Genomic DNA, 22,593 nt, shown 5'->3' with positions numbered 1-22,593 from the left:
ATGATCAGAATGTGTAAAGAGATAAGGCTGTTAAGGATTTACTCACCTTGACGATTTCAAACCTGAAACGATCGCAAATTCCTTTCCCTTCCGGGTTAAGATAAAAAATAAGGTACGTTTGCTTTTTGTTTACTTTTTTTTTGTAAACTGCGGCGCTAAAGGTTGAACATTTCCACCTGAGGACATGATGAAATGCTGCTGCTATCACTCACTCTCTTTTGTAAACAAGACAATTCACTGTCATTTTTGCAGCAATTCAGAATTGAAACAGAGCAGCATTCCATAGATGCAACCATGCATACATAATATACAACGGAAAGCCTTCACTTCAAGGACAATGGCTTTATTAATATGAGAGGAAACAGTGCATATCTCACAAAACTTAACCTTCATAGAATGGATTTGTGTACTACACAACACGCTGCCTCACTCATGGGGAGAGGGCCTCTCAGATTTATAATGATGCACTCAAAAAGCAGCCAAGTGCAATCTATAATTAAAGAACTCGGTGGAAACCTTACATGCTAATAGTCTTTTTTTCCAAATGCTGTTAATATGCTTAAGCATTTGGAAGTATTTGAGGACACCACAGAATGATAAGCGAGTCATGGAGGGGGGGGGGGGGGGGGGTAATATATTCACCAGAATACATTTAAATCTGTAAAAGGATTGTAAGAAAAACAGTGTAATAAAAGTTTAATAATGAGTTGGAGAAGAGCAAAGTAAAGTTGGAGCAAAAATAGCATTTTAGTTGATTAGTGGAAATTGTATTCAATCACAGTAGATGTTCCGGAGCAATTTTCCCTAAAGGTTAAGATGTTATGTAACCAACAGTTCACCTGGTAATTAATGTGTGACTTTACATGTTGCATTTTCACCGGGAAATGACAAAACCTGCTTACGCAAGAAAAACACTGCGCACAAAGGGTACGTGAACCCTGCTTCATGTTTGTTGTGTGTAGGTGTATAGATTAAAAATGGCAGTGTTTTGAATTCTTTAAATCTCCCTCGCAAAAAAATAAAACAAGCAATGAATACCAGCAGCAGAACAACAGAAAGAGCAGTGGCCTTTGCAATTGTTTTTCTCACCCTGTGCATGAGTTTCTGCATGCATGTCAGCACAAGAGGGGAGTGCATGACCTTTTAGGGGCTGTTTGTAAGTGCTACTCCGGGCCGGCTCCTCTCAGATGCACCACTCACTGACCCCATTCACTGTGGGAGTTAGGACCTTAGCCTCGGGGTAGCATGGGCTGATAAACTGGGGTTAAAGGTCCTCCTCCTGGAGACTCAGGCCTCCCTGAGGGCTGGGGCATTGCCAAGCCCCAGGTCTCCCTCCAGCAGATCCTCCTGGTGGTCCGATCCAGAATCACCGGCCTCGCATACAGGGGGGTCCTCTGTTTTTTCCAAATCGCAGATAATGTCGTCTTGTGCAGGTGCAGTCTCACACAGCTGCTCCTCATCCTAAACGACAAAGATGCACTTTTCAGTTGTCACTTCTCCAAACAGCCTTTCCTTTTATGTTCAGATTATCGCAGTATGTAACGGTATATATTTAGTAACACAGGAAGTCTTACTGCACCTTGTGGACATAGGGGCTGCTGAAGAGTCTGGCAAATATCCCACACCATTGTGGCAGAGAGTCGGTCAGCGGCGGACCACAATGGGTCAACGCAGGTTTTATATATCTGTGACCTTGTTAAAGCATTGTGCCAAAACTGTGTGAGTGTGTAAGAGTCCACGGCAGTGAACAGCACAGAGGAAAATAGTGCATTTTTAGCCTGTTCCAAATCTGGCTTTGGGTCATGACTAACATTTGCAGCGGAGCCAAAACACATCCTACGAGAGGCACGTTTGGAGCTTCTGTTAAAACATGCAGTTGTACCGCTTCATAAATGTACTTTACAGTTTTACACATAGGGTTAGAACACGGGTGTCAAACATACCAGATGAATTTGTGAAATGAAAACAACTACACTGAAGATATTAATGATAAAGGATGTTAAAATCGTTTTAGTTCAGGTTCCACATACAGACCAATATGATCTAAAGTGGGTCAGACCAGTAAAATGCTCACAATCACCTATAACAGGGTTTCTACAGGTATCAGCAAACCTAATTTAATGGTTTTTAATGCCCTTTTTAATGCCACTTGAAATAAATTTAATGTCCATGTCCAACTGCAGATACAGTTTTATACATAGTTTTATGATGGTTTACCAGGTTCTGAAGAGTTCCTCCTCTTACCACTTCTGCTGAAACTTTCATTTTCCCATTTTTCTGACATTTGCTAATATTCCCTCCACTCACACAGTATGAGTACTCTCACAGCACGTTGCATTCCAAGCATCCAGTGTTGTGACTTCATCTATCAGCCATAAACAATAGCCAATTAAAGGGTTCTGCCTGTCAATCACACTATATTTTCGATCAAAATTATTAAATGTTTATATAATCAAAATAAATCGTGAATAACAAAGTATATTTTCCCCATCGAGTGTATTTCATTTTTTAAAGCCTCTGGACATTGAATTTAATGCTTTTTAATTTAAGTTTCCACAAAATCTATTAATGATTTAATGCTTTTTAATGACCCGCAGAAAACCCTGTATTAATAATGACAACTCCAGTTTTCTCTTTGTTTTAGTGTTAAAAAAAAAAAAAGGGAAAATACATGAAAATGTTTACATTTAAAAATATCCTTTCACAAAAAATGTGAATAACCTGAAAAAACACAAACAACCTGACATGTCTTCAGAAAAATAGATGTAATTTTAATAATATCCTGCCTGTTACTAAATGTTTTATGTATTGTGATCTGTTAATTGTAATGTACATGTATAAATTATAAACTGAGGCATCATATTTGTTAAAATTGCACTTATTTTTCTTAAGAGATTTCAGGTTGTTCATGTTATTCACATTTTTAACCCTTTCATGCATAGTGGTCAGTTATTCTCCAGCTGTTCCCTTATATATTCATGGGTTTTGTTGTTTTAGTTGCATATCAGCCAAAACTGGACACTTACGCACCATCCCATACAGTGAAATTCATACCATTAATGTAACCTCTTGATAAACTTGATCTGCAGTAACATGATTGGGTGTAAATCAGTTGCTACTTGTTATTAGACTGTAATTAACAGTTTTCTTAAAGAAAAAGTTTTTTTTTTTAATATTATCTCCATGAAGTGAGTAAGAACTAGTATTAGAGTATGATAAAAGGTGAGAAAACAGATAAGCTGCATCAAAAGTGCTTTTCTTTCTTAGCTTTCACACAGTATATCACTTTCTGATATTGCATTTTAACCCTTTCATGCATGAATTATGAGAACCTTGGTCAAGATTTTTTTTTCTGGAGGGTTTTTATACCTCCTTTGGCATAAAAAAAAAATTGTGATCGAGTTTTTTTTTTCATGGAGTTACAAAAATGTCCATGCATTTAATTTTTTAAGTAAAGAAATATGTATTTAAAACCCAGTATCAGAAAGTAAAATGAAAACAATGAAATAAAAACATTTTTAAGGCTGCTAATTTGTTTTCTCACATTTTACCATACTCCAATGCTAGTTATTACCTCATATAATATGCAAAAAAAGAACTCTTTTTGTCTAACAAATAACAACTGATTTACACTTAAACATGTTACTGCAGATCAGGTTTATCAAGAACAGCAAAGTTATAGTAATGGTATGAATTGCAGTGTATTATGGGACGTTGCATAAGTGTCCACTGTGTTGGCTCATATGGAACTAAAACAACAAAACCCATAAATATACAAGAAAACAGCTATAGAAGAACTGTCCACTGGAGTGACCACAATGCATGAAAGGGTTAAATACATGTTTCTTTGCTTCAAAAATTAAACACATGGTGTCCAAATGAGTGGACATTTTTGTAACTCCATGAGAAATAGGTTCATTTAAAAAAAACAAAAAACAAAAAACAAAAAAACCTCAATCTCATTGTTTTTTTGCCATGCCTAAAGAGGAATAAAAACACTCAGGAAAAAAAAATCTTGACTAAGGTAACTAATAATTGACAAATAAAGGGTTAAAGGATAGTTTGTAGATGTAAACATTTTCATCATGTAATTTGACTTTTTTCACTGTTATTATTTTACTGGTCTGGTCCATTTGAGATCATATTGAGCTGAACTTGGCCCCTGAACTAAAATGAGTTTGACAGAGCCTAGGTTAGAAGATCAAGGTATAACATATTTAACTGTTACTCAGTTAAGTTCATCACAGGTGGAAGACAGATTTTTGTGAATGTTTTTTATTAAGGAACAAATGTGGGTGGACAAATTAGGCGGTCAGAGTCGAGTGATTATGTTGCAAAAAAATTTGTTGATGTGAGTCATTGTTTTTGGCAGAATAATACGTCATACATAGAAACACAGAGTGTTTATCTGAGCATTATCTTAAACAGAAATTATCTTCAAGAAATGGGAAATATACACTTTTTGCCTTGAGTGTTCTGTTAACGTGTTTCTCTGGTTAAAACAACTAACATTTTGCAGTCGGTGTCACATTCCTTATACAATAAATGGGATGTGTCATGCTCTGTACACAAATAAAGCACGCGTCACGTCAGTTATCATTTCCCTCAAGCACTTTTCTGTCATATTACCTGAAATTAACCTCTGCTGCTTTTTTAACAATGCGAGCAAAAGAAAAAAAAAAAAAACACCCAACAGAAAGTGAGTCTCTTCCACCAGGCCTGAACAATGACACAGCCCTTTTCACATTTCACTCACATCACTGCACCGAATCCAAGCACTGAGATGCAAGAAATTTTGCAGTTCCATTAAGAATACTGCTCCCTTCGTAAGACCATTATCAGCTTAGTGTCAGTAAATGCCAATGGCACTTCATTTACTGCAGAGAGCTGGATATTAGTCATTCAAGCTTGAGGTGCTGGTGCTATTTCTGTTACCGATTACTAAAATGTTATCATATTTAATCTACTAGCTCATGTCTGCTGGAGAGCCGTCTAAAGTAATAAAACCAAATAGGTCACTAAGGAAAATTACATGCTGTAAACAAGCAGAACAGATAGATAAATAAAGATTTGTAGTATTAGCTTGTATCTGATAAATAAAAAGTCCTACTGTTATTGTCAACAGGATGGAAATAAGAGGGGTGTTATGAATGCTAATGCAGTTTGCGGCTTTTTAATGAGTGTAAGTGGTGATAAAAGACGATACGGTGATCAGCGCTGACAGAAGAAATAAAGACTGATTGGGTTTTACAGTTCAGCGAAGCACATTTAACCCAACACCTGTGATAGGAGGCTATCGTTTGATTCTCACAATCACATACCGTGCTGTTCTTTTCAGATACAGAGGCGCGGTGGTGACATCTGATACTGTAATAAAATGAATACAGCGTCCTCTCCGTTACATATCTTTTAAATAATAGTTTTCGATTAATAATTAGACTTCGGCGGGATATGACGCTTTGCTTGTGCTCCTGAAAAACACAATACTTAACTGTTTCTAGTTAAAAATAAGCAACCTTTGTACCTGAGAGCCTGCAATGAATGGGCTTAGAAGTAGCTTGCAAGTACACAATACCCTGGCATAAGCACAAAAACAAAAGAGTGGAGGAAAATGATCTAAAATGTTATTTGGCACCAATTTGTATACACTGGTGCTGTTATCAGCAAAATGCAAGTAGTGGGAATTACAGGCATTATTCTGCCAGCTAACAGGATTTATTTATAAATGTTTTCAATGAGGGACACAGAGAGAGGAGTGTGGTTATTACAGCGCTGGGATGAGGGGACAATAACAACTTCCTCGAGACCTGCCAGAGTGAGTTGTCCTCTTACCTCCTGTTCTACGTCGGCATAATACTAGATACCAGTGGTAATTATGGCTGTGAGAGCTGCGTTCTCATACACAATGGTGTTACAGTTGTGTGTGTGTCTCTGTGGGGCTGAGTGGACTGTACTGTATGAGTGGGAGAACATGCTGAGCAGTATTGTGGGGCGAAGGCCAACTGCCGCTCGGGTATCGTTCCCGTCCTTCATGTCCTACACGTCACCTTTAACTGACCTCTCACCAGTAGCACAGTACATGCTTTAAGTGCTGTATGTTCATTCAGCTTACATACTCTAGCACTTACATATATAGAAATGCTTTTATGAGCTGGTATCATCTTGTAAATGGAAAAAATTATTAGACCACCCCTTGTTTTCTTCAATTTCTTGTTCATTTTAATGCCTGGTACAACTAAAGGTACATTCGTTTGGACAAATATAATGATAACAACAAAAATAGCTCATAAGAGTTTAATTTAAGACAGTGGTTCACAACCTTTTTAGGCTCGTGACCCCATTTTAATATCACAAATTTCTGGCGACCCCAAACATTCAAAACGGAGACTTTTATTTTTTTTTGGCTAAAATTAATTTGTTTTTGCTAATGTAATAGTTTGTTATACTATGTTGCAAATAAAAGTTAATTTTGGTCCACATTTAGTCTATATAATGTATATTATTATGGACGGAGGCAGAAAAGCCAGGTGTAGATTACTGCACAAAGTGAGAATTTTATTTTCCTTGTTCAGGATATGTACAGTCAGTCCAGCTTGGATTTACAAGGCTGACAATTAATACTGAACAAACAAGAACTCAAACTATGAATTATGAAAGAGCTGCAGCATCTGAAACCGACCACAATGAACATTTGAAAGACAAACAGAACCACAGTGCTTCAGTTTCAGCTTCAGAGTTTGTCATATCTTTTAAGTGTGATTGTCTATCAACTCACCACACATTTTTTATTTGTAAGTTTTTATTTTTCCTTAATTACTAGAAATTTCAGGTGACCCCATTTGAATTCCAGGCGACCCCACATGGGGTCCCGACCCCAAGGTTGAAAAACACTGATTTAAGAGCTGATATCAAACCACTTTCAATGTTTTTCTTGATAATAACCAAAATCATTTAACTTCTTACATCAATATCTATGGCATTGTACTGACAAAAACAGTGCTTTTAGGCATTCCATGTTTTCTTTTCTCTCTGTTTTAGTCACATGATACACACAGGAGTTAGTACTTGATTGCATAACCATTGTTTTTGATGAATTTTGAGGAAATAATTTTTTCCGCAACTGTATAAAGTCTTTTTATAGACAAACCTAACCTACAGTACATAAAGTCCAAATGTGCCATCCTAAATATTTCTACATGTATTACAGTATTGCAATCCAACCTTTGGGATGAATTAGTGAAATGCCAAAATTACACCGAACATATTAATAAACAAGAATTTTAAGATCATTTTAGTTCATAGGCTACATAATATTGTAATCTCAAGTGGGTTGGACCAGTAAAATTCTAACATAATAACCTATAAACACTAACAACTCCCACTTTTGACTTTGTTGTAGTGCAAAAAGTAAAATTACATGAAAAGGTTATATTTACAAACTATCCTTTCACAAAAAAATGTGAATAACCTGACTAACTAGAAAAGCATTCTGAGAGTGGTGAGACTTCTGCCAAGGCAGATCAGTTGTGTTGGAACAAATGTAACAATTTGTTCCTTGTGCCAGAATCAACATTTCCTGAAAATTTCATCAGAATCCTTCCATAACATTTTGAGTTATCTTGCTAACAGACAGACGAAAAAAAATTCAGTCCCCAGTGACATAGTTTTAAGTTCCAAGTTAATAAAAGCTGAATTTTCACTTTAAATATGAGTGCTTCTAGGAAACTGGGTACATTTTGATACCTACCACTTTGCCAGCTTTTTAGACCCAATAATAAAAGAGAAATTTAGACATATTTCCCCCCAGGATGTACCTAATGATGACCTCAGATAAATGTCAAAAAAAATTATACTCTTGCTCTGAGCCATCCCAAAATTAATGAATTTTTAATAAAATATTGAGCCAAAAAAAGGACCAAAATTAGGCTAGGACATGAAAAGCTACCTAGGTGTCAGTGCATTTTATCATGAAAACATGGCTGTAAACGGTCTTATATACTGTTATAAATAAAGACACTGTGTTAAATTTGAGAATCCTAGTGTTTTTTTCTAATCCAGACATGTGGGTTTTTCATGAATCTCAGTCTCATTCCAGGTTTTGTATGTAACCCATCGTGTCCACTTGTGTTACATGCAGAACCTGCCCATTTAAATGCATATAAGTCGTGAATGATTTTGCACCAGCAGTCATTTTTGTGAAACACTCTGCCTTGCATAATTAGTTCAGTTCCCAAAATGTACCTGTGAGAGAATAAAAATAAATAAATAAATAAATAAATAGTGGCATGTAATTTTCATGTCCTTTTCACCGAGTTACATGCAGATTTTTGTATTAAATATAATGTAAATAATATAAAAATGTGTTTTATCTGAAAAATAGTTTCTCTTTACCTCAGTATTTATTTTTAAAACAGACCCAAAGTGCTTCCACACTTACTTCATAATATTAGTCTACATATGGATTGAATTTTTAGCCCCCATGTCCTGTTTTTAGGGATCAGTTTCATAGAAGCACCCATTTATAAAAGTCATAGCTGCACTATGCACACATATTTATATCAACTATATAATAATGTACAATGAAAAAGGCATCTGAAATGATGGGCCTCACATCAACATGTATATACACAATTTGTGTCTCCTCCTTCTAGCTGTTACTGTTGTATATCATTGTTCTGTTATTCTACTTTTTATGTGATATATATATAAAAAAAGTAACAGCCAGAAATGTAACTACCATGTCAGACCATGTTTCATCCCAAAACAAGCCAACCATTCAATTTAGCCACCACACATTTCCTAAACGCGGGTGGCCTCTGGGATAGCAGCCTCAAAAACAAAAACATCAGCTGTCAGCCCTGAAAACACAGCGCACAAACCACTTCAACGGGAAAGATCAAACAGACTTTGATGTCCGTCAAAATCAGCACTTAGAGTAAAACGCTCGTCCTAATGAGGCTTAAAGCCGGGCTGACAGGGGAAACGGCTAAGGAAGCGACAGTGCACCCTCAGGATGAGACACCCGCAAGACGAGTTGAGGCTCAATTACCTGGCAGCGGGATCCAGGCTGAGGCTCCTCTCACCTGGTCCACATCAAAGCAGCCATAATAAGACTTTTTTTTTCCACCACCAATGGGAAACACAGTCAGAGCTGTGCCTTTCATCCCGCTCAGGGCTCCTGTCATCTCCACTCTCTCACTCATTTACATACAAGTCCAGAAACCTAGTGCACACATGTTGTGTCAAATGTGCAAATTAACCCACTATGTAGACTTTCAACTATAGCCACAGGGTGGGCATACTTCATGTAGTTACTATGGTTACAGAGATTGCATTGATCATGAGCATGCAACGCTTCAGTCGACTCAAAAAAAGTGTTGCAAGTAAAATTTCAGCAGAATGCATTACTATGTGTGTTACTTCCTCTTTGTCTGTAATGAGAAATGTTCCAGTGGAAAAATATGCTCATTAAGCCTCTTTTTAGGCCAGGACAATGGATGTAATTCTATGCAACATTACCTTCTGCTTCTCAGAAGATCCAATGGTAAATTAGAACTAAACATTGATTAAAAACGCCTTCATCATCAGTTAAAAACTGTACAAACTTTTAATTTGTTTTCTGCAATGATCTGTTGCCTTTAGGAAGTAACTGTGATGGGTAGATGTGAAGTAGCTTTTAGGTCGATAGTCTTAGAAGTGACAAACTATCCATAGTTCAGAGTTGCGCATAAAATGAATTATGTTGGAGTGGCATTGAATTAGCTATAGCTTTCTTAGTTTGATTTGAGTTGTTCGCACAGTGCAGATATTGATAAAATGACAAGGCAACATATAAGTGATTCATTATCTGAGCCTGCTTTATCCTCACTAGGGTCGCTGGAGCCTATCCCTGCTACATATGGGGTACACTGGACAGGACTGGATTTGTCGCCAGTTCATCGCAGGGCTGACATATAGAGACAACAATCACTGTCAGATTCACACTTATGGGCAATTGAGATTAACCAGTACATGTCTTTGGATGGTGGGAGGAAACCGGAGTACCTGGAAAGAACCCAAGCAGACATGCAAATTCCACACAGAAAGGTCCCACCCCCATCGACTAGTGCTGGAATCGAACCCAGGACCTTCTTGCTGTGAGGCACACAGTGATGAAAGTGAGAAAAGAAAAAAAACCCTGAACTTTTCTGAATGACTTCAATGAGTAACCAACCTGGTTTGCTTGTCTTCTGGACATACTGCGACAGAAAATCGCCATTTCTATCAGTTTCCTTGAGCCAGGACCACTTGAACCTATTTTTGATTCCTGCCTCACATTTCAGTTTGTCCCCACGCTGAAGGATGACGAATTCTGACGTGATTTTACAGTATATTTAGACGAAATACATTGGCAGTAAAACTCTCAAAGCGAATCCGCCATCTTGTCTCCAGAGACGCGAAACGGACCACGTGCCATCGACGGACCAATCAGAGCCGTCAATACAGTTCTGTGTTGTAAACGAGCATCTCATTGGTCGAGTCGAATGGAGAAGAAAGCAATATGGCCACACCCATGAGACAGACCCAAATAAACATAATTTACACTTTTGTGAGTGATTTATGCAGTAATTTTCCGGCTAAAATATTGCCAAACCAGACGGAAATGATCCCGGACACGTTTTAATTTACCAGAACATATGCTCAGTTTTCGTTAAAAAAAATGGATATTTCTGGCAAAAACCTTAACACTTTCATCACTGGGAACAAGTGCTATCCACTGCCACCTGTATAAATTAATGTGACTTAAACATGATGATGCTGCAGAACTGTACACTTAAGAAATGTTCTCTATCCAGATCTCCTTTAAACATATATGACTACCTGAACATGACTAAAGGAACATGAATAATTTACTTTTTCAATAAATTCTCCTTTAGTGCTCAAGATTTTCATAAAAAAATACCCAAATAGCAAAAAATACAGAGAATCTAAGCTTTTTAATGATATGTTAAATGCCTATATTGGCAAAAGTTGTGCTTATGACTTAATGAACATTGAGGGTAGGGGCTACAAATAAAAATATATAACAATCTTCAGTCACATTTTCTGGTTTCATGGTAGTGTGATTGGGTTTGAAAATTGTGTTTGATTGGAAAATGTATTCCTGACACTCATACAACTTCCAAGACAGTTATCAGTAATATGAGGCACTGCGTTTGTGGTAGCTTGGCAGATATTATCACTTTATGTAACAGGAAATCTGTGAAAAATGGTGGTGGAAGCACTATGTTGTGAGAAGGCGTTTTAGCAGCAGCAACACAGATACTTGCAATTATTCAAGTAACAGTAAAAGGCAAATGTGGAAGAACATTTGCTTAAGAATGTTGAAGATATTTACACAAATTAACAGCCTAACAAATGCTTTGGAAATCTTAAAAACACTGAAGGGTGATGTTACCAAATGTCTCTCAAGAAAGTATTTTGTTTTGTTGAAATGTTATTTTTTAGTTTTTAATATTTGAGTGTCTAGTTTTTACTCTCTTAATAAAAAAATCCATTAACAGAGTCCGGTCCTCTAAAGCAGGTGGTGTAAAATTGCAGGTATAGAGCATTTCAAGCCAAAGTGAGTTGTAAATTGTTTGCCAGCACTATTTAACTATGCATTTCTAATAACTGTATTTCACTTTAAATGCACTTCTGGTAAAAAAAAAAAAATAAAAAAAAAATCTAATATTAAAACATTAACACATTCATGCATTAAATGAATTCTCGAAATGGGTGTGTTACTGGGCATACCTTTCATTGTTTTTCTCTATCTTCAGGGAAGATAGGGTCCATAAAGTAAAATGATGTGCTCCTTTCAAACCACCAGGCCAGGTCATGAGGCCATTAAGTGGTAAAATTAGATTAGCTGAAACTTAATGCAGCACTGCCAAAAAAAAAAAAAAAAAAAAAAAGCCAGTACAGAGGAAACACACAACTGTTCTCATACCACAAATGATTAAACTACAGTAGCTACTTATGTCAACACAATACATATGTTAAATACGTATGAGCACACATACATACAAAGAAAAACTGTAAGAACATGTGTACTTGCATGGAAAAAAATCAAAGTTCGTTATGTAAAGACTAAACTTGCTCATTTGTTAATATGAAGTATGTGCCCACTTGTTAAGTCATGACGTCATGTAGGTCCACTTAAGTTCATTAACTACCGACTGAGTCACAGAGTCCATAAAACACATCCCATGGTAATGTAATGGTAAAGAGCAGAGGAAGTGGATGAAGTTTTTTAGTGAAGTTATATTACTAATATAATAAACAATAATTGATACTAGCTAATGCAGCACTGCCAAAAAAAAAAAAAAAAAAAAAAAAGCCAGTACAGAGGAAGACACAAGTGTTTTCATACCACAAAATGATTAAACTACAGTAGCTACTTATGTCAACACAATACATATGTTAAATACGTATGAGCACACATATGTACAAAGAAAAAGTTTTAAAACATATGCACTTGTATGGAAAAAAATCAAAGTCGTTATGTAAAGACCTAAACTTGCTCATTTGTTATATGAAGTATGCGTCCACTGTTAAGTCATGACGTCATGTAGGTCCACTTAAGTTCATTAACTACAGACTGGGTCACTGAGTCCATAAAACCCATCCCATGGTAATGTAATGGTAAGAGCAGAGGAAGTGGATGAAGTTATTTAGTGAAGTTATATTACTAAATTAATAAACAATAATTGATACTAGCTAACGGAGCACTGCCAAAAAAAAAAAAAATGCTAGTACAGAGGAAACACACAACTGTTTGTCATACCACAAATGATTAAACTACAGTAGCTACTTATGTCAACACAATACGTATATTAAATACGTATGAGCACACATACATACAAAGAAAAACTATAAGAACATGTGTACTTGCATGGAAAAAAATCAAAGTTCGTTATGTAAAAGACTGCACTTGTTCATTTGTTAATATGAAGTATGCGTCCACTGGTTAAGTCATGACATCATGTAGGTCCACTTAAGTTCATTAACTACCGACTGAGTCACAGAGTCCATAAAACACATCCCATGGTAATGTAATGGTAAAGAGCAGAGGAAGTGGATGAAGTTATTTAGTGAAGTTATATTACTAAATTAATAAACAATAATTGATACTAGCTAACGTAGCTCATTAGCTCACTAATGTTACTTCCCACTGTATCTGCCAAGTCAGATATTTATGGATACCATCGGATACAGAATACAGCTTTTATGAGGCATTTCACATTTTCACACTTCATGTTTCATTTGTCTGCCCTTTATCTGCTTTGTCCAGTACAGGGGAAGATAAAGAAAGTAATGATTTATATGTTCACACAGCTGAGCATGACATGAAGCGATGCACTGCTGTAAACACACCAAATCTCAATCTAGCCTACTGCAGGTAAAATATTGAATTATGCTGTGTTCCAGGCCGGTTTTTGAGCCCGTAAGTCACGACTTCAAACTGTGACTCAGGGCTTTGTAATGTTCCAGGCAAGTCACGCCAAAATGCCTGAACGCAAGGAATTGTGGTAGGTAGATGTAAACAAACCAGCATGGCGGACCGTACGGGGCTTAAGTTCCTTTGCAATCAATTTCTATCGCCAGAGGTACTTGTTCCTTGTTTAATGGAGGGAAACAGAGGAGGAAAAACAGCGTGTAGGCAAGAGAAGCTGTTATATCTTTTATGTTACATTATTTTGTATTATTTGGATACATATTTGGTATTCATTTAATCTGGTCCTAACACTAGAGTAGCTGCTGATTATGCATAACATTTGTGGATAAATAACGTTCAGAGCAACACCTAGTTTTAATAAACAAATTTGGCATAAAACAATGGGGGCCGCCGTTGTTTGTTTCACGGGCTATATGACATCAGAACTCAGAACTGGTCGTACATCGATCTAGTACGAGTTCACGGGTGGGAAGTCACGGGTTTGACTGCCATTCCAGTGCATTGTCACCGGCAGAAGGTTAGAAAAACACAAGTTACGGATGGCCTGGAACGCAGGAATTAGTCTCAGTAGTTACCTCTAGACATCAAACACACTAAAAGCTTATATTTATTAAAAAAAAAACCAAAAAAACTCAAACATGAACTACTAAAGGAAATACAGGAATGCGGATGATTGTTTTGACTCTCGTGGCTAGGTTGCTGTAAAGATAAAAGTTTAAATGTTTTAAGGTTTATGGTTTGAGATGAAATGTTCAGTTTGCTGATCATAGCAATGAACTGTAAACTTGTTTTTATTTACGTGTGTATTTTGTAACTGTATCTGTATTGTAACGGACCCCAGGAAGAGTAGCAACGACAATGGTGGAAGCTAATGGGGATCCGTATAAACAATAAACAATTAGTCTCAGTATTCAAGTTAAATAAATGAATTTAGCCCTTCATTAACCCTAAGTGATACCCACTAAAGAAATGCATTACATGTACATTATTTAACTGTATGAACCAGGAAATGAGATTATGTCAGACTAAACAAGCGGTTTATGCTAGGAGACAATTGTCTGTTGACGTTGACCAACAATCTCAGTTTCCTACATCGAGGATAACAGCCTGTTTGCTGATGTCTTGTAATTGACTAGGGTCATTTTTTTTCCCATTAAAAATCCTGGAATTCTTAAGCTGTTCAGTGTCCCCCTTCTGCTCCTGTATAGCAGCAACAAAATGAAAGGCTAGCAACCGTTAGCTTAGCAGAGGCAGCTACACAAGACGCATTCTTTACACAAGTAGACAGTAGTGTTTTTAAAGAAAATAATGGGCCAGTTCAACCATTTCCTTAAAGGTACAAACTCTGAAATGTACTCAAGAGTTCTAGACTCAAAAGTTGAAAGCATTTCTACATTTTTTACCAGCTGTTTTTATGCTAAGCTAACGGCCTAAACTTCCTCTCTTGTCATCCTGTCTTGCTATGTCTTTTACATTAATACAGCTGTCATCCACACCTTTATTTACCAAGGTGTCATATTTTCTTTATTTTATTGTGAACAATGTGAACAATAATGAAAATAAAAGTATATCAACAATCCTCTCTTGAATGCAATCAAAGAACAGATATTTGTGTTAAAGAGAGGGGAGGAGAATCAAATTTGTGAGAAAAACGCTTGAGAGAATGCAGGGTTTTCAGAATATTGCAAAGAAAACAAGTTTACACTTCACATAAGAAGAATTTTTTTTTAAGTTAATGACAGAATAACCCTGATTTTACCATCATGAAATTCTCTCCGTGAGTCTTACACATTACTCTGTTTTGTGCGATTTGTAGTGAAAAATGGAGCCCTGGTTTATGGCAGTGGTTCCAAACCTTTCTTTGCTTGTGACCCCATTTTAACATCACAAATTTCTGGCGACCCCAGACTTTCAAACAGAGACTGTTTTTGTAAATGGATTTGGTTTTGATCATGTAATAGTTTGCTATACTATGTTGCAACTAACGTTAATTTTAGATGACATTTAGTCTATATACTGTATATTATTATGGATGGAGGCAGAAAAGCCAGGTGTCATTACTGCACAAAGGTAGAATTTGATTTTCCTGGTCAGGATATGTACAGTCAGTCCAGCTTGGATTTACGAGGCTGACATAATACTGAACAAACAAGAACTCAAACTATGAATTATGAAAGAGCTGCAGCATCTGAAACGACCACAATGAACATTTGAAGATAAACAGAACCACAGTGCTTCAGTTTTACAGCCTCAGAGTTTATCATGTCTTTATGTATTGGGATGTCTCTCTCAAATCACCATATATTTTTTATTAGTAAGTTTTTTCTTTTTCTTTTTTATCAATCTACTAGACATTTCAGGGCGACCCCACGTTGGGTCCCGACCCCAAGGTTGAAAAACCACTGGTTTATGGCTTGATCACATTCCAGTTATTAACAGGCATTTTGAGTGCTTTCTTAACTCTGTCCAGAGCTGTATAATGTATGTGGTGGTCTTGAAGCGTATAATATCCCCAGACATGTACACCATAAACAGTAGATACCTATAGCCTTCGCATCTAAAGCAGGTCATAACCTTCCTGCTTATTCCTGTGGTCTGACTGTCTTTCTGTTCCCTGAAATGAAACCCATTGGTATTTTACCTTGTATAGTACTGCTCCACACACAGTGCTTTAACTATTGTGTGTTCACGCAGGATGTGAAAGTGCTTGGTATAAAAAGGGAGCAATGAAAGGATACTTGTAGTCCAGACGGCTCCAAAGGTCCGGAGTTGTATCTGAGCTCCCTGTTGCAACCTGTAGACCCATGAGAGAACCACTGTTACTCATCGGCACACAGAAACCCTCAGGGGTGGATAATATGCTGCTTGATGGAAATGCTGAAATCTGCACCCCCTGACGGTCAGCGGGGCCCATATCCAATGACCTCCACCTTTACAACTGGGACTTCAGGCCTAGTGTCATGTAGGAAAATCCTGGTCTCCAAAAAATTAAGAGTCCCTGGAGGTCCTACCCTGTTACGTTAAGACCCACGCCTCCAGCTGTCGCGTCTTGGACAAGGTTACATTGAAGTATTTCCATAAGGAAAGAGCCCTGGAGCCCGGCCCTTTCCTCTCAGCGGGATCCTCCTCCAGCCTTACTGGCAATGTCGTCTATTCTGTCTGCCCTTCTGGCCTCATAATGCCAGGGAGCTGATCAGACCTTGTCCCATTCACGGCGTGCAGATAAGAGCCAGGTCAAATTAAAGGGATGAAAGGGAGGGGATGGGAGAGGCTGGTGGGAAACGGCAAGGGGAGGGTGGGGGGGATGTAAGTGGGCGGACGTGCCCACAAAACAAAAATGGCACATTCAGAAGGCCTCTCTGTCAACAGGATGTGCTACAGGCTGTCATTTAGCGGGAAGCAAAAGTGCATTTCCTCTTCTTCAAACCCCTCTTCACTTTGAAATCAGACAATATTAAACAAAAGAATCAAGATTAAAGGATGATGTGTCAGTGTGAGTCAGGATATACTGTAAATCCTAGACGTCTACAGCTAAACAGAAAAACACTCACAGGCCTGTAATTACAGTAGTGCGAGAAGTATTCACATCCTCTATTTAAATAAAAGTACTAAAACCACACAGTTGAAACACATTACACTACAAAATAAAACAAAACACATTCAGTACCTTAACACTTAAAGACCCATAATCATTTTTTGTCACAACTTGCAAATGTGGCTTTTTTTTGTCTTTCCAAGTGATTTATCACCATTTTTTTAATATTATATCTGCATTTTGCATTTTTCAGTAAAAATCAGGTTATTTTCTACAGTAATTTACGGATCATGTAACTGTTCAAGTAAATTCAGTGGTTCTCTATTTCAACTCTAGACAAAAATTTAAGTTAACATTGATCTTTTTCAACAAAATATATCATTAAATGAACAGAAAACAAGCATCTCCAACCACCATCAGTTTGTTATTACCTACATTGAGTGTTATGGTAAATTAATGTTGCATGGTGATGATAGTGTTTCCATGTTCACTACGGAGCCTCTAACATCCAAATGGGTCATATCTGATGTGACCAACAAAAGCTGACAAACTGCCTTTTACAAAAATTATTTACATATATTGAGTTTTATTTGATATTAGTGGGGACATCAGTTATCAAACAGTTTAGATCAGTAAATGCTTTTAGTAAGCGGTGGATGTTGGGTCAGTTATGGGTTAAGTAATAGCACCAATAAACCTCTAAAACTTCAATCTTTTTTCATGAGGTCAGAAGAAACAGTTTCCTGTTTACAGCTTTTAGACAAAGCATTTTTTCAGAAAATACCCTCAAGAATTTTAAAGTTTATTAACTTAAGGAAATGAAGTTTAACACATGCGGGAAAGCATTTGATGAGTAACTGTTTTTCCTGGAAAATAAAGTAAATAAAAGGTTAAAAAGTGCATTTACCTCTGAAATGTAGCATAGTAGGAGCATCCAACAACATAATTGTACATGTTGTATTGAAGGAATTTAAATACCCCAATTGTAAGTTAAGATATGTATTCCAAACTGTGAATCCCTGTAAATACTGTAATTCAATATTGATATAGTATTGGACATATTGTTCTAATTACAAACAGCTCTTAAGTAATACGTTTTTGACTGTCTTCATTACTTTCTTACATAATCATTTCCTCTGACGTTCATGCAGCTAAGGTACGTTTAGATGGTAATGATCTGAACTGAAAAAACAAAAGTGGTGTTGGTTCTCACTTTTAATTCCGTGTTCAGCCGTGCCTTTTGGAGCAAAAATCTGCATGTAGACGGACACGCAAAAGTGTGTGAAATTTTCCTATTATCAATGTAGTGTGTTAGCCATGTGGATAGGTGGCATCACCACCTCCAAGACCAAGCGCCTGCGTAGAACCGTTCTACTTCTCTTCCTGTTCTCTCCTAACACGAAATACAATTACAAAACAGGAAACAGAACAATCGTGATGATTGCTGAAACAACTCTTGGATGTAAATTAGAGCGGCTTGTGCAGTGGTTCCCAACCTTTTTGGGCTCATGACCCCATTTTAACATCACAAATTTCTGGCGACACCAGACTTTCAAAACAGAGATATTTTTCTTGCAAAAATTAATTTGTTTTTGATCATGTAATAGTTTGCTATACTATGTTGCAAATAAACGTTAATTTTAGATGACATTTAGTCTATATAATGTATATTATTATGGACGGAGGCAGAAAAGCCAGGTGTACATTACTGCACAAAGTGAGAATTTTATTTTCCTTGGTCAGGATATGAACAGTCAGTCCAGCTTGGATTTACAAGACTGACAATTAATACTGAACAAACAAGAACTCAAACTATGAATTATGAAAGAGCTGCAGCATCTGAAACTGACCACAGTGAACATTTGACAGATAAACAGAACCACAGTGCTTCAGTTTCAGCTTCACAGTTTATCATGTCTTTATTGTATTGGGATTGTCTCTCTCAACTCACCATATATTTTTATTAGTAAGTTTTTTTCTTTTTCTTTTTATCAATTACTAGAAATTTCAGGTGACCCCACGTTGGGTCCCCACCCCAAGGTTGAAAAACACTGGGCTAGGGCAACTTGAAGGTCCGTCACAGGGAAATGACCTGACATGTTGTTGCTTTCCTGTACTGGGACGTGCCTGTGATGTAAACTCTATGTGATGAGAAAATGCAGTTTTGTATTTTAAACCCTTTAGATGATGACGCGAGAGTAGAGCAATTTTAAGATTTCCACTCTGGAAGGTGGTTTCACTTTTTTGCATTTTAAACCCCATTGCCGTCTAATGAAAGGCACATCTGATCAAATATTTTGTTGTTTTCACCTGAGAGTGTTGTTGTGTAAACTGGGCCTGACATACCTTCCAACATGATACATGTGTACTGATTTAATGTTTATACAAGTGTGTAAGGTACATAATTTTGATTACTGTGAATAAATGAGTCAGCGCAGGTACTATGACATGATGATCGATCATTTGGAATGAAAATATAGCGCATATTTCTTTAAATAGCAAATTATTTCTACAGAGAAATCATTAACGTCATGATTTAATTAACAATTACAGACAGTGTGCTTTTTTCTACTGGCTTATCTGTCATTTTCATTACAAATTTTTCAATTAGCTCTGCATTTTCATGTTCCTCAGGTTCAACTATAGTTATGGACTGATGACCCATACCTGTGGTATGAAGTTGAACAAATTAAAATGCATTCAATGCAAAAAAGGGGTAAACACTGTAGGAATAAGCAAAGCACGTAAATTAATGATTACTGAACAGCAAGGTGTTGTTACCTCTAAAGAAAGCTCCTCTGGATTTTCATCTGCATCCACCTCCCACTCTGTAAGATAACAGAAAAATACAGTCACACACAGATTCAATATAATAAAAGACAAAGATGAGACAGATGTGGAAATCTCAGGGGATTTAGACGAGTCCAGGACTGAGTGTTATTTCAGAATGCAAGTGAAAGTCAGTGCTAAACATGGCTCAGTTTGAACATGACCTTTCAAACGGTTTCATCAAAATCAGCCTCGTATTACACATCACACCCACAAAAAATGTCAGCTGGGTAAACCTTGATAAATAACAAGCAGCGTCGCAATTATACTTGATATTATGCATGGCTGCAGTTATTGCCGTGTCAGGGCGTGGACCCCATTTTGCTGGTAGAAGAGACTGCTTCCTCTTCTGACGTGAAATAAAGTGACTCAGCCGTGGTCAGTGACAGTTGAGTGAACTGCCTCGTCTGTAGAGGACTATCTGCATGCAGGCACCGCATCTGGACCTGACTGAAGATCCAACTCTGCAGCAGCATCTCTGTTTACTATTCATTTTAATCTACTGAAGGAATGATAACTTTTTAACCTTTTCTGAAGTCACACATCAATCATTTCTTAGGCACTATTTGTACTTACACTGTAAAAAAACCCACTCCATCTAGTACACCGTGGTATAACATTTCCTACAGAGCTTAGAGGAATGCTGAGAGTGAGATAGCTGTCAATGCTAATTCCATAGGTCAGCAGTTAACTCTAATAGCCTAGCATTACTGCTGCAAGGCTCAGGGCATTTGGAGATAGCCAGTGCTATCACTCTCCTATGTGTGTGTGTGTGTGTGTTGTGTGTGTTGCTTGTTTGTGTGCATTTCGAGGTCAAAACCATTCACCGAGAAACCCCTGCAATAAAACAACAGGCAGGAGATTCTCATCAGAGCATTAGAGCACTGCGACTACTTAAGTTTGGGCAGATTTTCATCTTGGCTACCTTCTCTACTGTGATCCATCTCTCTGCTGGTGGTTCTCTCTACTGTGATTCAATTTCGCTTCATTCTGATCATTGCTCTTCTTTGTATCACTTCTCACATTTCAGTCTTTGTTGTTGTCCAGTTACAAACACACACTCTTTTCCAGTGAACCTATACACATAGGCTCTGAAGCACTTGTATTTATTGCCAAGAAAACATGCTGGACATTATTGTACTTGGTAATTAATTAGATCTGCAAATCAATGTATCTGATTTCCTCTTTTTTTTTTTTTTACTGTGCTCAGCATGTGTCTTTTCCCTTATTTTTCCTTCCAACTTAAGTCATCTTTATCTTTAGCCAATCCATCCTTTCTATTGACTATCTAATTTTAACCCTTTATCAGGCAAATGACCATTTTGGGTTATTTTCACATACAGTCATTTGTGCTTTAACAGGCACCATACATGTTATGTATTTTTGTATTTTGAATGTTGAATGTTCGTTTATGGCAAACTCTGTAATTTACAGAGTGTTCTTCAAAGTATTCCCTGAGGTGCTGTGAACGTGACCTCACAGTAACACCACCACAGAGGCACGGTGAAAGAGAAGAGGAACAGGTTCACTTGATTTTGCCAAAATAAAAACCTTTTTGCTATAAAGCACAGGTGCACAGGTGTCAAACATGTGGCCCGAGGGCCAAATCTGGCCCGCCAAAGGTTCCATTCCGGCCCGCGGGATGAAAGTTAAAAAATTAACCTGAACAGTCAAGGTTGTCCAAATCATTTTGGTTCAGGTTCCACATACAGACCAATGTGATGTCAAGTAAAAATGACAGCACAATAACCCATAAATAATGACAACTACAAATTTTCTTTGTGAAAAATTATGTGGAAAAAATCTAGGTGAAAAAAATAGTATTACACTGTGAAAATATTTACATTTACAAAACTATTCTTTCACAATAAAATGCAAATAAATACATAAATAAAAACAAAGATGAACAATCCGAAATGTGTAATTTTAACAATATTCTGCCTGTTACTAAATTTTTTGTGCATTTATGGATCCACTGTGATCTGGAGTTGTGTTAATAATAAGAGATCTAATATTGTGGAAATTGTTCAAATTTTAGTTCCAAACTCCAAAATTTTAACAATATTATGACTATTACCAAATGTTTATGTAACACTGTGTGTAATGTACATCTCTAAGTAATAAGTCGAGGCATAATATTGTTAAAATTGCACTAATTTTTCAAATGAAATTTCTGCTTTTTCAGGTTATTCACATCTTTTTTGTAAAATATATATATTCATAATTCAATTGGGTTTTTTTGTACTTAAAAAAAAAAAAAAAGAAAAACTTGGATTTGTCATTATTATAGGTTATTAAGTCATTATTTACTGTTCTGGACCACTTGAGGTCAAATTGGGCTACATATGGCCCCTGAACCAAATGAGTTTGACAGCCCTGCTATATAGGAACCTGTGAACTCTTTTGTGTCACAAAGTTGCAACATACCGAAAAACCGAAAGTGAAACAACATGTTTTGAACATCTGACCCGGCTTCTGTGCCTCTGTTATACTCTCTGTTGTCATGTCTTGGGGTTATTTGCAGCGGGGCTGAGAATTTGCCGCTGCTGAATGTATAAAGAGGAAACCCTGCACCTGGGTTCTGCTTGCTCACATAGGCTACATGTATTCGTTCAGCACACCTCCATATTGTATCGAAGGCCTTGAACCAAAATGATTCGGTACAAATGAGTGTACCATTACACCTCTAACTAAAAATAGATGTTCCTTTTACCTTACATGTGTTTTTCTTGTATTTTTCATACTTAGT

The 22,593-nt window shown here is 37.0% G+C and overlaps 1 long non-coding RNA gene across 1 annotated transcript; it reads right to left on the bottom strand.

Moving 5' to 3' along the window:
- Positions 1 to 1,404: 1,404 nt before the first annotated feature.
- On the bottom strand, positions 1,405 to 19,831 carry LOC115411266 (uncharacterized). The gene is made up of 4 exons (XR_003934184.1): positions 19,797 to 19,831; positions 16,219 to 16,274; positions 1,580 to 1,685; positions 1,405 to 1,461 (listed from the first exon to the last, which is right to left on the bottom strand). It is a non-coding gene; the product is annotated as an uncharacterized LOC115411266 (long non-coding RNA).
- Between the last annotated feature and the right edge of the window lie 2,762 nt (positions 19,832 to 22,593).

Source organism: Sphaeramia orbicularis, chromosome 20, assembly GCF_902148855.1.
Source record: "Sphaeramia orbicularis chromosome 20, fSphaOr1.1, whole genome shotgun sequence".
Classification (NCBI taxonomy): domain Eukaryota; kingdom Metazoa; phylum Chordata; class Actinopteri; order Kurtiformes; family Apogonidae; genus Sphaeramia; species Sphaeramia orbicularis.
This window is presented reverse-complemented; position numbering and strand designations above follow the sequence as displayed.